This window comes from Hyperolius riggenbachi, chromosome 2, assembly GCF_040937935.1.
Source record: "Hyperolius riggenbachi isolate aHypRig1 chromosome 2, aHypRig1.pri, whole genome shotgun sequence".
Taxonomy (NCBI): domain Eukaryota; kingdom Metazoa; phylum Chordata; class Amphibia; order Anura; family Hyperoliidae; genus Hyperolius; species Hyperolius riggenbachi.
The window spans coordinates 509,699,661-509,715,192 of record NC_090647.1 but is presented as its reverse complement, the minus strand read 5'-3'; the positions used below and the strand labels follow the sequence as shown (position 1 = coordinate 509,715,192).

The following is a 15,532-nucleotide window of genomic DNA, read 5'->3' as shown; positions in this document are numbered from 1 at the left end:
CTGGCACCCGAGGGGGTTTATACTTCACCGGCCAATCATTTAAAGTACTTAGAAAGAAAGAAACGCAAATCCAAATAGCAGCAATAGAGAAAATTCCAACAAAGCCGGGATCATGCCAAAAAGGGTTACCATTTAAATAAATCATTTGCATATGCAACCGGTACGTTACCAAGGGATGTACTGCAAAGCTAACAGGAAACCATGGAGTATTTCTTTTTCAGCAGCACATATTCCGAGTTGTTCTGGTGACATTTATCCTCAAATAATTCTTACCTGAATTTTTACATTTTCCTGTTTGCATTTCAGTGCTTCCATTCCTGCATTTGATATACAGCTACAGATTGTCCATATGAGAAAGTTTTGTATTTTAGTGTCATCTCGCCTTCCTACTTAACCCCCTTGGCGTTGTGATTCTTTCTGTATTTTAGTGTTCAATTTTCTTGCACCCTTTCAGACCGTAAAATCTGGAAAAATTCATGCTGCCAGCAAGATCTGCAGCAGTTCTAGCAATCTCTCATCTTCCTGGCTCCAGCGCTGCAGTTTTCCCTCCATCCTCCAGGTGGCGCTGCAACTCTAAAGTGAAATTGCCGGCGGTCGTCATGACGACAGTTGTCGATCTCACCAGGAGGAAGCAGAGCCCCGGAGGAGAGGAAGAAGAATTGCGGCAGACGTTGTGATCCCCCAGGAGGTATGTAGAGATGCCCGCTGCATGCATAGCTCTACATACAGCCTCCGGCGGCTACCCCGAGGTCAGGATTACCGCTCTTAGCTGCGGTTTTCCGCCCCAACCCTAGCTCGGGATTACCGCCAAGGAGGTTAATCAACTGCTGAGTTAAAATATCAGTAACAATGAGACTTGGCTTGACACATAAGGCCTGATGCAATGCACTTTTCTCCTAATGTATTCTCCTAGGTGATATTTTCACAATATAAATAAAATGCCTTTTAAACCACCATTAAGTAAGAAAATATTCAGAATAATTTTGACCGGACACATTTTCACTTACTTTTTGGTACTATAAAATCATTGTGAAAAGTTACAATTACAGGAGACATTTACAATCCCCCCACAGTGTCCTTACGACCAAGACCTGATACTATGATTTCAGATACCTACAATATGGTTTAAAAAACACTATGGGGCCCAGGAGCAGTTGGAGGCCACATTTGTCCCCGATGTGCCCCCTTTGACAGCCACTCGCTTGTATGTAAATCAGTGGAATAGTGTCAGAAAAAGGGTCTGCAGGGAAGCTGTGCTGAGCAATGAAGAGTTTTTCCTGAACACTGTAGTTGTGTAAAGCAGAATTAAGCCTCATCTACACGGTAACATTTTCCATCAGAACGACCAGTGATCTGATAAGAAATTGCATCATGTGTAGACGTCCGAATTCTTTCCAACCGATTTTGCTTTGATAAGTACCCAAAATTGATCGGAATCCGGTCAGACCGGTCGGAAATTATCCAATAGATCCGTCGGAAAACTGTACCATGTAGCTTAGGCTTTACTCCCCCGCAAATGTGACTTCACTAGTCACAACAAGATCCTACTGAAGAGGCACCGTATAGATTTTATTATTATTTATATAGCGCCAACATCTTCTGCAGCACTGTACATGAGTATATATATCGTCTTGTCACTTAACTACCTCTCAAAGGAGCTCACAATCTAATCCCTACCATAGTCATATGTCTACGTATGTATCGTGTAGAGTCTGTACAACTTTAGGGGGAAGCCAATTAACTTATCTGTATGTTTTTGGGGGGTATGTGGGAGGAAACTGGAGTGCCCAGAGGAACAGGGCCGGTTCAAGTAACAATTGGGCCCTAGGGCAAAATTAGCCTGGGGCCCCCCCAACAGACACCCCCTGACCAAAAAGCGTCATTAGAGGCCCTTTGTTGCAGCCAAATTTCCCTCCTGGGCCCCTGAGCTGGCTGCTGACCCTCCCCAATCACCTCCTTACTTACCAGACTCTACAGAGTCCCTGGGGAGCAACAGTTAAGATGGGGAGGGACACCTTGGGGACCCCTACAGGCTCTGAGGCAATTGCCCATTTTTTCCTGTGGTAGCTCCAGCCCTGCAGAGGAAACCCATGCAGACATGGGGAGAACATACAAACTCCGAGCAGATAGTGCCCTGGCTGGGATTTGAACCGGGGACCCAGAGCTGCAAGGCGAGAGTGCTAATCTCTACGCCATTATGCTGCCCACAGATTTATAATAGTGCATTTGTGGGACTCACCATTCAACACACCTTCCCTCATGGCATCAGATTTGTGGGGGTCAGCTACCACATGCCACCATGCACTACTTGTTCATTGTCTCTGAGCACACATTGCCAAATCCACTCATTTTCAATGCCAAGTGCTCAAGTGTGGTTAGGGCTGAGAGCCTAATTCAAATTATGCTATGGCGCTTCTCAAAAACACTATTGACTATGAAACTGAGTAAAAGCCTGTTTTCCACAAATGGCTGAACTGCGCGCTAGTCCGGCAGTTGTCTGCAATTTTTATGCATCCGAAGGGTAGTGTTTGGAATCATTATTTGACGCACAATGGTGTTACTAAGCAGCCAAAAAACATGACTTGTCGCATTTGAGCACGGCCTCACTCACATAAAACCCTAAGGGGTGGGGCAGCTTTCCAAAACCCGTATCGAGCACTAGCAAGTGTCCGGCCGGAGGAATAGGAGCAGATCATTGCCGGTGAATTCACCCTTTTCCGTCTCCCGAGGAAAAGGCAACGTAGTGCGAAACACCAGCTCATCTGGTCTGATTTATTTCATTCATTGAAAAAACAGTCACTGTATGCATCTGAAATAATAAATGCACAACATATGGTCATGAAGGAACAGGTGGTTTTATGATACCTTTATAGTACCATTATAAATAATGAAGCTGAAATTTCGAGCACATGGTGCTGCAGCATAGAGGTGGCTGTGATGGAGGAATACGGGAACAGCCTCATCCACCGATTATAAAGGTTCTGCTGGCTCAGGTGCTACCCCCATGTGCTTTTCCTCCTGACTCACCCATTACTGCTCTCTGTGATCATGGACATTCCAGACTTGTCTCCTCAGCAGAAACCGGAGTTACAGACTACCCAGCAGGCACATGGTGAACCAGAACTCCTAGGAGTTTGTATGAGGTTACAGAGGACCAAAAAAGCCCTCTTACTAAACAAAACAAAAGTTTGCCTTCTCTAAACAAAAAGTATTTGCGATAATTGAGGTTGGAGTGAGCATATGATGTCTCCCACGATACATCCCTGCTGAATATGCAAATCATCCTTTGTTGTCCCTGTAAGCTAACTACCAGGGCTGTAGAGTCGGAGTCGAGAAGTCAGAATCGGAGCAATTTTGAGTACCTGGAGTTGGAGTCAGTGGTTTCATAAACTGAGGAGTCAGAGTCAGGAGTCAAATGATTTTTGTACCAAATTCATAGCCCTGGTAAGTATTAGACTAAGCAGTCGGAGTTGAGGAGTTGGAGTAATTTTGGGCACCTGGAGTCGGAGTTGGAGGTTTCATAAACTGAGGAGTCGGAGTCGGATGATTTTTGCACCGACCCCACAGCCCTGCTAACCACACCTCCAGAACCATGGAATGCAATGATGTGTCAGCTTGTAAATTGTACACAGCCACAATAATCCAACATGCATACAGACTGTTTTGGATTGGTTGATCCTCATCAGTGCATGGCATGGATTAATGTGGCTCTATGGGGTAGGACTTGAAACACACAGAGTTACAGACTACCCAGCAAGCTCATGGTGAACCAGAACTCCTAGGAGTGTGTAAGGGGCTACAAATGACCAAACTGAGTTTCATCCCAAAACTTCTCTACAAACGCAACCTTTAAAATTCAGTTATCTTTTAACACCCCTAACCACATAAATGTAGAAGACCTGATAACATTCAGGAACCAGTTACCAAAACTCAAACAGCACCTAATGGCTGTTCAGTCTCTTATCTCCTCTCTAATCTCCCCTTCCTCCATAGATCATCCAGACAATTGTCTTTAAACATGCAAATCAACTCCTAACCCTCAGAATGGTCCAAGTCTTCTGAGGCTAATTCACTGCAATAAATTAGCCTGACTACAAAAGATGCAAGTAAGAAAAAGTTATTTATTCTTTCCAGGTTAGTTAATTACACATTCCAGGAGGAGGAGAGGATGGTTTGCTCCTTGGTGTCACAGCTGGGGTCGGTCAATGGCTAGGAGCATATGTGCAGCACACACAGCTGAAACCTGTAGTACTGGGATAAAATATTGGTATGTTAGGCCTCGATCTAGCAATACTGTGAAGGCCTAGAAAATCTAAAGTGATTAAACAAGCAAGTAAATGAATAGCTAATTTAAATATAGCACAGAAAGTGCTACTGCAGTGTTTTATTCCAGACACAGAGCAGCACTGCCATAACAGGCGTGTTTGGATCCGTCACTTTAGTTTGAGCAGCAGCTTCTCGTACACAGACAATCAACAAAACGTGCCCACATACTCTTATTTTGGTCTTGTGGTAGGGTTTTCTATAGTATATTAGTGCTGTTTATTACCAAACCCTAACTAATCTCCCTGGCCCTAAATTATTTTCCTGACAGCTGTCCTTGAGTACCCCTACCCCCCATATCAAGGTCTGCCTGATGCCTAAAATGTAGCTACCTCCAACACTATCAGAATAATTTATTTCGCCAAGTACAACGGGGGTTGTACCCAGAATTATTTCTGGCATATACAGGTTCGGTGATGGTACAGTACACAAATTATTACTTAATTACACGTTACAACATTACAGTGGAGAGGGACTGATAAGAAGCAGTTTGCCTGCTCCAACTGGCAACCGACCCATGACGAGCAAGCGATACGTCCTGATGCCTAATCCGAGACTTCCAACCTTAATATCTACCTTCTTGATGCCTAACGCTAAAATCCCACCCTAACATTCACCCCTTCCTAAGGCCTAATCCCTACTTCCCACTCTAATTGTCACCACTTCCTGAGGCCTAACCTTAAAGGGACTCAGAGCTAAAAACAATAAAAAGTTTTATACATACCTGGGGCTACCTCCAGCCCCATCCACTTGGATCGCTCCCTTGCCGCTGTCCTCCACTGCCCACAGCTTCGGTACCGGGTCCTGTCACTTGCATCAGTCGGAGCCAGTCTGACGTAAGAGAAGTGCGCTGTTTGCGTATCTCTCCAGTAGCTGCTGCAGAGATACGTAGAGGGCGCACTTCTCCGGCGTAGACTGGCCCTGACTGGCTGAAGTGATGGGACCCGGTTCCCGAAGCTGCAGACAGCGGAGGATGGCGGTGTCTGGGGGCGATCCAAGCAGACAGGGCTGGGCCCCAGGTATGTATAAAACTTTTTATTGTTTTCAGCTCTGGTACACTTTAAAGTCCCTCCCTAAAGTTTACCTCTTCCTGATGCCTAACTCTAACCTATTACCCTAACATTTACCTATACCTAGCACCTGACCTCCTACCTAATGTGTACCCTTTCCTGACACCTAGCTCTTACTTTACATTTTAATCTACACACCTTTATGATGCCTAAATGTACGTACACACCTTTGACCAGATCCCCTTGGGTGACATCGCTGGGCCAGGCTGCACAGACGCAAGTCAGCTGTATAGATGACGATGCACTGTATTGCTATGCGGGGAGGGGGGCGCATCGGAATGACAGAGCGGCGCATGCGTGACGTTAGGCGGTGGGCATGAGAGCGGCGTTAACAATGCAGTTGGCCATTTTTGTAGGTGAATTGATCTGCCGGGCAGATCGCTTGCTCATCATGGGTTGGTTGCCAGTTGGAGCAGGCAAACCGCTTCTTATCAGTCTAGTCGTTTGCCACGCATACACACGCACACACACCTATTGTCCAACAGACAAGTTTGGACGATAGTTCGGTGATAAAGTTGCACGCGTGTATGAGCGGTTAGGCAGCTGATGTTCAACCTTGTCTAAGGAAGTGGGAGTATGAGAGCAAACTGGAGGATGGGGCTTCCAATAACACATCTCAGCTGAGTAATGGATAAATGGAATAACAGTTTGGCCCAGTTCACACTGGCAATTTCGTGGCAAACGGAACCATGAAAACGGATCTGATTACCGGTCGGTCGGGTTCCATTTTCACTCCATTGTCTTTCAGCTGCTCCATTCCGTTTCCCCTCATCTCCCTCCCCCCCCCCCAACCTCATAACCAAAGTGGATTTTTCTCATTTTTTCTCATTGCTCCCGATGCCCAATGCAGTGCTTCAGGATCGATTTCCGTTCTGCTGGGCTCATTGGTTTGGAACAATTGCTGCAGGAGGAAACTTGCGGTCCGTTCAGCGGATCATGCAAAACGAATCTGTTCGAACGGACAAATGTGAACGAATCCATAGTCCGTAGGGAACGGACCACTAATGTGAACCGGGCATTATTGTTTGAAATGAAAAATATACTGTTCATTTGTCCTATCCTTCAAAATCTTCCCCCAAAAAAATAAAAAGTAGCAACCCAAATTTCCAACTTTTGAAGAGATTAGAGCTCACTCCCTTCGGAGACAGAATATAGATTTTACACTGTCTGTTACAATGCATGCAGGGAATATTATATATCTAGAATGCACCAAGTCCTTTCCTGTTTTTTCTACCTAGGATTACCACCAGTTCTATGGCAAGCATTATCTTTCTGTAAAGCGTGAGGGCTGGAGTAGGGGGTGGTTTCCTGTTGGCCCCTTTTAATGTGCTCTAATTACAACCTTGAGCTACATCAAACACTTCAGTAAAAACAGCTTGCTGCTGCGTGCAGGCCTGTCCCTTGCTCCATGGAATGACAGGAGGATGCATCCAGCCACATCCAAGTTTGCTTTACGCAGAGCTCCAAAGAGCGTCAGGTTCTCCTTCATGGCTGCTCTGCGTGGTCCGGAGGAGAGCCAACGGCTTCTCTTGACTGAACTCGATCTTCTCTGATAATCAGCCTAATTTATAACATCTGTAAGAGAAAAGCTCATTTGACCTCAAGCCAGAGATACTTCAGCTATAGTCATACATACCGGTCTCTGATTCCTCCGAGTACCAAGCCTCATTTCAAGGCCACTAGTCATGCCAGTGCACACTGGAACTTTTTCCAAAGTGAAAACATTACAGTAGAATCCCTTTATAGTAAACTTTGAGAGACCGGAAAAAGTGGTTTACTATATCAGAAGTTTTCTCAGAAGTTTACTATATCAGAAGTAGGGGTACATATTATTTCGGTGCCACTTAGTTCGGCACGGGGAGACCTGAATGACGGCTTTCCCCAAATGCTGCTAAACTCCGAGGTGGCGTTAAATACTATTCCCCCTCCGAGTTGTGGCAACTCGGAGGAAGATGCAATTCGGGATCTGGCAGCCACCAGAGCCCAGAATTACCGCTATGCGGGGCGCACATCATAGCATTGCTGCTATGACGGCGCCCAGTTTCGGTGCTCGGCTCTCAGAGCTGCACGCCGAAATGAACTGATCCGCAGAAGTAGTCATACTCAAGCACGTAAAGTATACTATAGTACTGGAACTTAATTCAGGCAATAGTTGGGAGTCATTTTTTTTTCTTTTCAATGCTTCAGCAAGCGAGTACAGACAGCGTCCAAACATATATAAATGGTAGTGCATTTATTTTCATTATAAGCTGTCCACTTCACTTAATTTATGGCAATTTTGATGAGTATGTTCAGAAATGCATTAATTAATTGCAGCTATTTCAGCTAACTCTGCAAGAGCAGCTTTCCTCTTTGTTTTGCTGTCTCAGCACCTGACGGCAATCACTCTGAAAGATGAAGTGGTAACTGGGTGTGCTACATTCACAAAGAATGTGAGGGGCTTAAAAGTATAACCACGATTTGCCAGATCTCTCATTCATCGGCACATCGGAAAGTTAAGTGACGCAAATGAACCAGCACATTGTTCTCGCACACGCCCCGCCCACAGAAGCCACTTCATCATGTATCACATCAGGCCGTCTTCCCTCTCCATAGAAACATGTGTGTCATTTGAATGTATACCAATAACACGTCTGTAGTGTAAAGACCTCAATTTGCACAGTGTCACCCTAAGGACTGAGCAGGAATCTTAACTCACTGACTGAAGGTGCGTATGCACTTTTAGCCACGTGACTTGTAGTTGTAGGTCAGGTATGATTACTGCAGTGTGCAATCCTTCCTGCTAGTTGGAATACCCCTCCTGATTCACAGAGAAAGGAACAGGAAGTGAGATGCACAGGCGCTAGACTAGACCTGACTGCCGATCACAGATATGTGAGTACAGGTAGTCCCCAGTTAACAAACAAGATAGGGACTGTAGGTTCGTTCTTAACCTGAATCCGTTAAGTCGAAAACTGTGCTATCTTTGTCCCCTGTACCCCCTCTGCAAACCCCCCCTTCCCCCATGTCACCTTTGTTCTCCTGTACCTTCAGTGTCCCTCATTATTTCACCTCTGCTACCCTGTTCACTCGGTGTCCTCCTCTGTGCCATCTCTGCCTCCACTGTGTCCTTCTGTACCACCTCTGCCCCCTGCCCCCATCTGTTTTTGTGCCTCCTCCTGTCCTATTGATGATTGCAGACAAATCTTATTTAGCAAAACGTAGAACTCGCTATATAGTATAGTGTACCGCAGCAAAATGTTTTTGTTTGTTTGTTTGTTTTTTTGGTTTTTTTAAAGGCCATCCGAGGTGAAAAAAAATTATGACCTAAACAATTGTATCTTTCCTCCTTCTCCTAAAAATGACTTTTTTAGCTATCCCAGTTTTATTTTTAAACCTAATTTTTAAGTTTTTACTGTTTAATAGCCTCTTCACAATTACACATTCATTGAAGTATGCCAGAGCTAAAATCTATGAAATATTGCCCCTTGGTATCTCTTTTTTGCTCTCAGAAGCCATTTTCTACCTGGAAAGTGGTTTATGGCTGTAATTCCTTATCAGTGAGGGTTATGCTATAGCTGACCCAGTCCGACACAGTCCCGACCAAGACAGAAACTGTCACTTGCATACCTGATTTTTAACTCTTTCAGGCAGAAAAAGTAAAAAAGGAACACAGCATAGTTATTTGTGTGCTTGGTACTGTACATACACATGTCCATCTCATCATGTCACTTCGGGTGTCCTTCAATTACAAGGTAATTTTGTGAAAAACAACAACAACATTTTTTTGACTTGCTGCTGTAGAACAAAAGTCTTAATTAGCAATAGGCCCCAAGGACGTCCTCATTCCTTTTGCAACAGGGTTAAATCAGTGAAATATTATAATAACATTACTGTTTTGGGAGCAATGTGGGACTGATTTTATATATTTACAAGTAAACTAATCCTTCAAGAGTTGTTTTTGATAGATTTCTGTACTTTGCGCACACCCACAGTATACTTGGTACAGCTTTACTGAGAAAACCTCAGAGAGTTATGGATACCTATTAGTTGGGCGCCTTGCACGTCCTCGTTACCTAGCAAGCTTGGACCCAGAACAATGCAACAATGCACCAGCGGTGAAGTGGAATCTCATATCTCATTAGAAGCTTTTCTGACCAAAGTCTTAAGTCGGTAATTAGGGTTGATTACAGGATTTTGACACTAACATGAATGCTCCAGGGAATATGATACACAGAACGGCCAAAGACACCTGAACTGAAGAAGTTTGCAGGATTGAGAAAGCTGGTGACTTTTAACCCTGCTTTCCCCAACCTGCCCTCTCAAGACAAACATACGTGTACCCCAATGCCCAAACAAAATCTAAGGGGAGGGGAGATGGACACACCTAGTATGTCCATCTCCCCTACCCTTAGATTGTAAGCCTTTGGCAGGGTCCTCCCTTCCCAAGTGTATTCTTCATGATCATGTGCTCCGTTCCTATGAAAGCCTCATACTTGTATTATTGGACCTGCCTAACCAGCCCAACATCGCACGAGCATGAATTTTGTACCGTTTGCCTTGTATAGCTTACATACACATATGACTATGGTAGGAATTAGATTTTGAGCTCCTCTGAGGGACAGTTAGTGACAAGACAATATATACTCTGAACAGTGCTGCGGAAGATGTTGGCGCTATATAAATACTAAATAATAATAATAATCTACCAGATCTCCATGACCTACAGCAGGAGATTGATAGGAATGCTTTTCAATGGTTGGTAGGTATAACACAAATGCCATATAATCAGCGACCTAAGTAGACATTGGGCTATATTCCCAAAATAATGGTCAACGTAACTTTTTAAGTTCACCAGGATTACCCAACTTCTGTAGTGAGTTACTCAAACTGCATAACTTGTTTATTCATACAGGCGCATGGTTGGTCAGGACCACAGGACTATATATAGCCAGAGATTTATTATATGAGACTTTACTATAACGAGATTCTACTGTCTTTAGGGTTCTCTGTTAAAAATTCTGCTAAAAATGTGCTATATTAATGTGCAGCAGAAAAAAACCCAAAACAATTGTTCAACATTTTACACATTAGTTGTTGGACAAAAATTGTAAAAGTTTTTTTTAGTTGCAAAACTGCCCTCAGCTTTTAAATGAAGGTGTTGCTTTTTATTATAACTGAAGACACAGACTAATTGTAGCTGAATTCAGACATCAGACTAAAGTCAGAATGACGGGGCAAGCGACTGCCGATTTTGCCAATCCACCAATAATTTTACTTTCCCACAACACACGTACCTGACATCCTAGCATACATAGAATTGTGGCAGACCTGCTTTTGGGTCGGTTCACACTTGTTTCAAAACCGTATCCGTGGCTCCGTTTTTTTGCCCTGGACAAAAACGGAGCCACGGATACCAATGTTAAAGATCGCGGCCGTCTTCACACACCTTAAAAAACGGATGTGTGGGCTCTGTTTTAGAAAACTGATTGGAGAGTCCGGATTTGCCACATTTTCATGGAGCCCGGATACCCGTGTAGGCAATGAAAGGCAATACCAAAACAGATATCCCTCTACACAGAGAACTTTTGCACACCAAACAGATGCCAAAGCGGTTTACCTACTGCTTGCTCCTCCCCTCAGCGTCATCTTTGCGGACCTCTTTATCCAATAGAAACGCACAGGAAGGAAGGACACGTTTTTGACATATGTTTAAACAGACTGAAAACGTATGCTGCAAAAGCACAATGTTTTTAGAAAAACTGATCCGTTTAAAACAAATTCCTATCTGCAACCTGACAAGCGACCGACCCTTAGACAAATAATAACGACTGACACAAAACACCCTTAAAGGACTTCCGAGGCCAAATGTTCCCCCAAAAAATAAAGAAGTTAGATACCTGTATAACTTTGGTGGACACGGAGGACGCCGTCTGCGCCCTCCATGCCGTTCCGCCGGGTCCCCGCCTCTCAATATCCCCCCGAATGGCTCCCGACCCCACGGCCAGGGTCGGGCTCTGCTGCCTGTATAAAGATGGCCGCCGACGCTGGCCGCGGCTGCGCACTCCGCATGGCCGCTACTGCGGCTGCGCAACTCTAGGGCCAACGCCCCGATCCATGCTACAGGAAACAGCAGGGAACATTTGGCCTCGGAAGTCCTTTAAGTGTTCATTTTTTTGCTTGCTTAGGCATTCAATCAGAAAAAAAATGCTTAATATATCGTGAATTGAAGTGAATTTAATATTTACGATCCTATGGCAAGTCTCCCTAACACTGCTACTGCCTATAGAGCGCGCCCTAGTGGCTGCAGCTCTGGCGCTTTGAGTCCGCCAGGAGAAAAGCGCGATATAAATGTTATTTGTCTTGTCTTGTCTAATTACCCTAATTACAATTAAAATTACGACTGAAGCACTGAACTGTAGTGTTTTTGGTCAGTCAAGTCGGTCATAATATCAATCGGAACTACGAATGAAAAATTGTATCGGGCACAACCAGTAGAGATGCTCAATCAGATTCTGCAGAATTGAAATTTTTGCATTTTTCCAATCGGAAATCAGAAAACTGAAATCATTTACTGCAACTCTGTAATTTTAGCCCAATCACAGAACTCGGAAGCATTGGACCAATCAGAGAATGCAGAATTTGTTCGTGAAAATCCGATTGCTGCAGTAAGTTTAGACCAATCAAGAGACTCCAGTACTTCAGGGTATTCCTGAATCTTGCGATTGGCCTAAAATTTCCATGGTATTCCAATTATAGCAGGAAAAAAAATCAGGATTGCAAACGGAGGGGAAAAAGTTGCAATGTGCGCCCCATGTGTGATGCGACGCATACAGTGAAGCATAACATGCAAAAAAGTGCTTGCACCGCAACTGTAAATGCACATGTTGACAGGCAATGTCCATCCTGCTAATTTGCAGCTGTATCTTTACCATATAGTTACATTGTGCTTGCAATGCGATTATATTGTCGGTTGCAGTGCATATCAACATGTCAGTGTGAAAGTAGCTTTAAGGTGAACCTTAAGTCAACAAAAAAAAAATGAGTTTTACTTACCTGGGGCTTCCAGTAGCCCCCTGCAGCTGTCCGGTGCCCTCGCCGTGTCCCTCCGATCCTCGGGTCCCCGCCGGCCGCCACTTATGGTTTCACCGTCAGGACGCCGTAACCTGAAGTGGCTGCCAGCGGGGACACGAGGATCGGAGGGACACGGCGAGGGCACCGGACAGCTGCAGGGGGCTATTGGAAGCCACAGGTGAGTAAAACTCTTTTTTTTTTGTTGACTTTAGGATCACTTTAAGGATCTCTTATCATCGGAGACATATACAATGTAATGATCACTGCTACAAGGCCTAGCAGTTTACTTTTTGTGGAATTTTGGTAATTTTTCTGGCGGCCATGCACTGGGCAATATCACACATTTAATTTGATAAACACAATGAATTAAACAAAAATCTATCAAAAAGCAACACCTCAGTCAATCAATTTTGATCGAGTCATCAAACAAAAGTTTATTGGGAAACATAATCAAGGCTGGTGCACACCGAGAGCGCTTCTGAACGCTTTTAAAATCGCTAGCGCTTCGAAAAGCGCTTGGCTAATGTCTTTCTATGCGCTAGTTCACACCAGAGCGATGTGATTTTTTCCAAAACGCAAACGTACATCCTGCAGCATTATGAAGGTGATTACGCCTCAATGTAAAGTATAGAAGTGGAAAATCGCTCTAAAAATCACTGAACAGAGCTATTTTTCAAATTGTTTTTTGGTCAAAGCTGTTCACTTCCAGATCAAAGTTTATAAGAACTACAAAAATCACTACAATCAAACGCTCCAAAATCGCTAGGCATAAATAGGAAATCGCTAGGTACATGCCCATAATCGCTACAAAAATCGATAAGTGTTTTTGATTACGCCTAGTGATTTTTGGTTTGCACTAGGCTTTATCTATTTATCATGTGCAGGAAGGAGCAACAGGGCATCAATGGCCACACAACTTTTTACTCCACCAATTAGTACAAAGCCAAAGGGACAGCAGAAGGCATAACAGAATTGTTCAACGTGGAAATCAATTCTTTCCAATTTATTTCCGATAAGGGGCTTTATTGGTAATTTGCCACATTGAATGCCAGTTACATAATCTACGGCCAAGGTGACAGAGCCAAACATGCCAGGCACAGTCCCGATCACCAAGAAAAAAATGGTGTACAGCCACTTTTAGGGCACTTCCATACTAAGTCAGTTGCATTCAAACCACAACAGAATATAACCAAAAAGTTGCACCGCTTGTTGCCGCTGTGGTGTGTGACTGCACAGTGAGGCTTAAAGGGATACTGTAGGGGGTCGGGGGAAAATGAGTTGAAGTTACCTGGGGCTTCTAATGGTCCCCCGCAGACATCCTGTGCCTGCGCAGCCACTCACCGATGCTTCGGCCCCGCCTCCGGTTCACTTCTAGAATTTCAGACTTTAAAGTCTGAAAACCACTGCGCCTGCGTTGCCGTGTCCTCGCTCCCGCTGATGTCACCAGGAGCATACTGCGCAGGCCCGGTATGGTCTGTGTCTGTGCAGTACGCTCCTGGTGACATCAGCGGGAACGAGGACACGGCAACGCAGGCGCAGTGGTTTTCAGACTTTAATGTCACAAATTCCAGAAGTGAACCGGAGGCAGGGCCAGAGCATCGGTGAGTGGCTGCGCAGGCACAGGATGTCTGCGGGGGACCATTAGAAGCCCCGGGTAAGTTCAACTCATTTTCCCCCGACCCCCCTACAGTATCCCTTTACAATACAATGAAAGAAGGCCTCAAACATACGTATTATAATGTTGCCGGTGAGCTGGGCGCAGGGTGAGCTGAATGACGGCTCACCCAGCTGCCGTTCAAATTCCCAGCGGCGTTAAATACTATTCCCTCTCCGAGTTGTAGCAACTCGGAGGAAGAAGTAATTTAGGGTTCGGCGATCGCCAGAACCCCAAACTACCCTTGCGTGAGGCGCGCACTATAGCATTAGTGCTATAGCAGTGCCCAGCTTCGAGAGCACCAAAATTGCTTGCTTTGTGCCTGCTTGCCACTCTAAACGCATGCATTACCCGGTTAAGGTGCAGCATGCTGTTGGTCACTGTGTCGGGACCCGCTGCACTGTAATGCAGCACACTAGATGTGGTAGCCCCCTAGGAATGTCATTGTATCGTGGTCGGTCGCTATGATATTGTCTGTTACAATGCAATGGACTTGGTGTGGACGGACCCTTATGCTGGGTATACACGGTACGTTTCTGTACCGTGTATCGACCAGCTGATCTGGCCAGCTGATAATATTCAGCTGGCCCGATCAAGCCGCTCGACCCTCGCCCGCTCGATCCCCGCCGGCGGACAATGGCAGGGAATAGAGCGCTGTTAAGAAAGTGCCGGCGGGGGCGAGCGGTAATCGATCCGTGGGGATGCGGCTGGGGTCGATCCGGCAGCTAATCGAGCCGCCAGTCGACCCGTGTATTCCCGGCATTAGACTTTAGATCTTCAATAATAGGTATTTTTGAACAGGTGATTTTGATAACGACCATACCAAGTTTGTGATTCAGTATCCTTATGCATATGTTAATGTTTTTTAAATCGATAGCGATATAAAAATAGCAACATGGAAGTATGGCTACTGCTTTTATATATATATATTTTTTTTTTCATCTGCTCTCCTGTCTCTAAAGTGAGGACTGAACTTTTCGGTATCTGACTTTTTGCATCACCTTTCTCTCGTGTCTGTATCTGTACCCAACCTTATTTATTTGTTGCACTATAATGAAAGAGAAACAGGGCTGGACAAAATAACACGAAATGTGGAGGTCAGTCTGTCCAATGTGGGTGTCAATCCCCAACATGTGTTGACCAGAAGTGGTAAGCGCTCTCACCTTGTAGCACTGGGTCTCTGGTTTAAATACCATCCAGGGCACTATATGCATGGAGTCTGTATGGTCTCCCCAAGTCTGTATAGGTTTCCTCCGGAAACTCTGGTTTCCACCCACATCCCAAAAACATACAGATAAGTTAATTTGCCCCCCCCCCCAAATTGGCCTTAGACTACGGTACATACACTAGACAATACATACATAGACATGACTATGGTAGGGATTAGATTGTGAGCCCTTCTGCGGGACAGTTAGTGACAAGATAATGTACT

At 44.8% G+C, this 15,532-nt stretch overlaps 1 protein-coding gene across 7 annotated transcripts in view; it reads right to left on the bottom strand.

The window, feature by feature from the left end:
* Window positions 1–15,532, bottom strand: part of ROBO1 (roundabout guidance receptor 1) — a 1,398,228-nt gene that overhangs the window by 470,233 nt on the left and 912,463 nt on the right. The window lies entirely within an intron of this gene.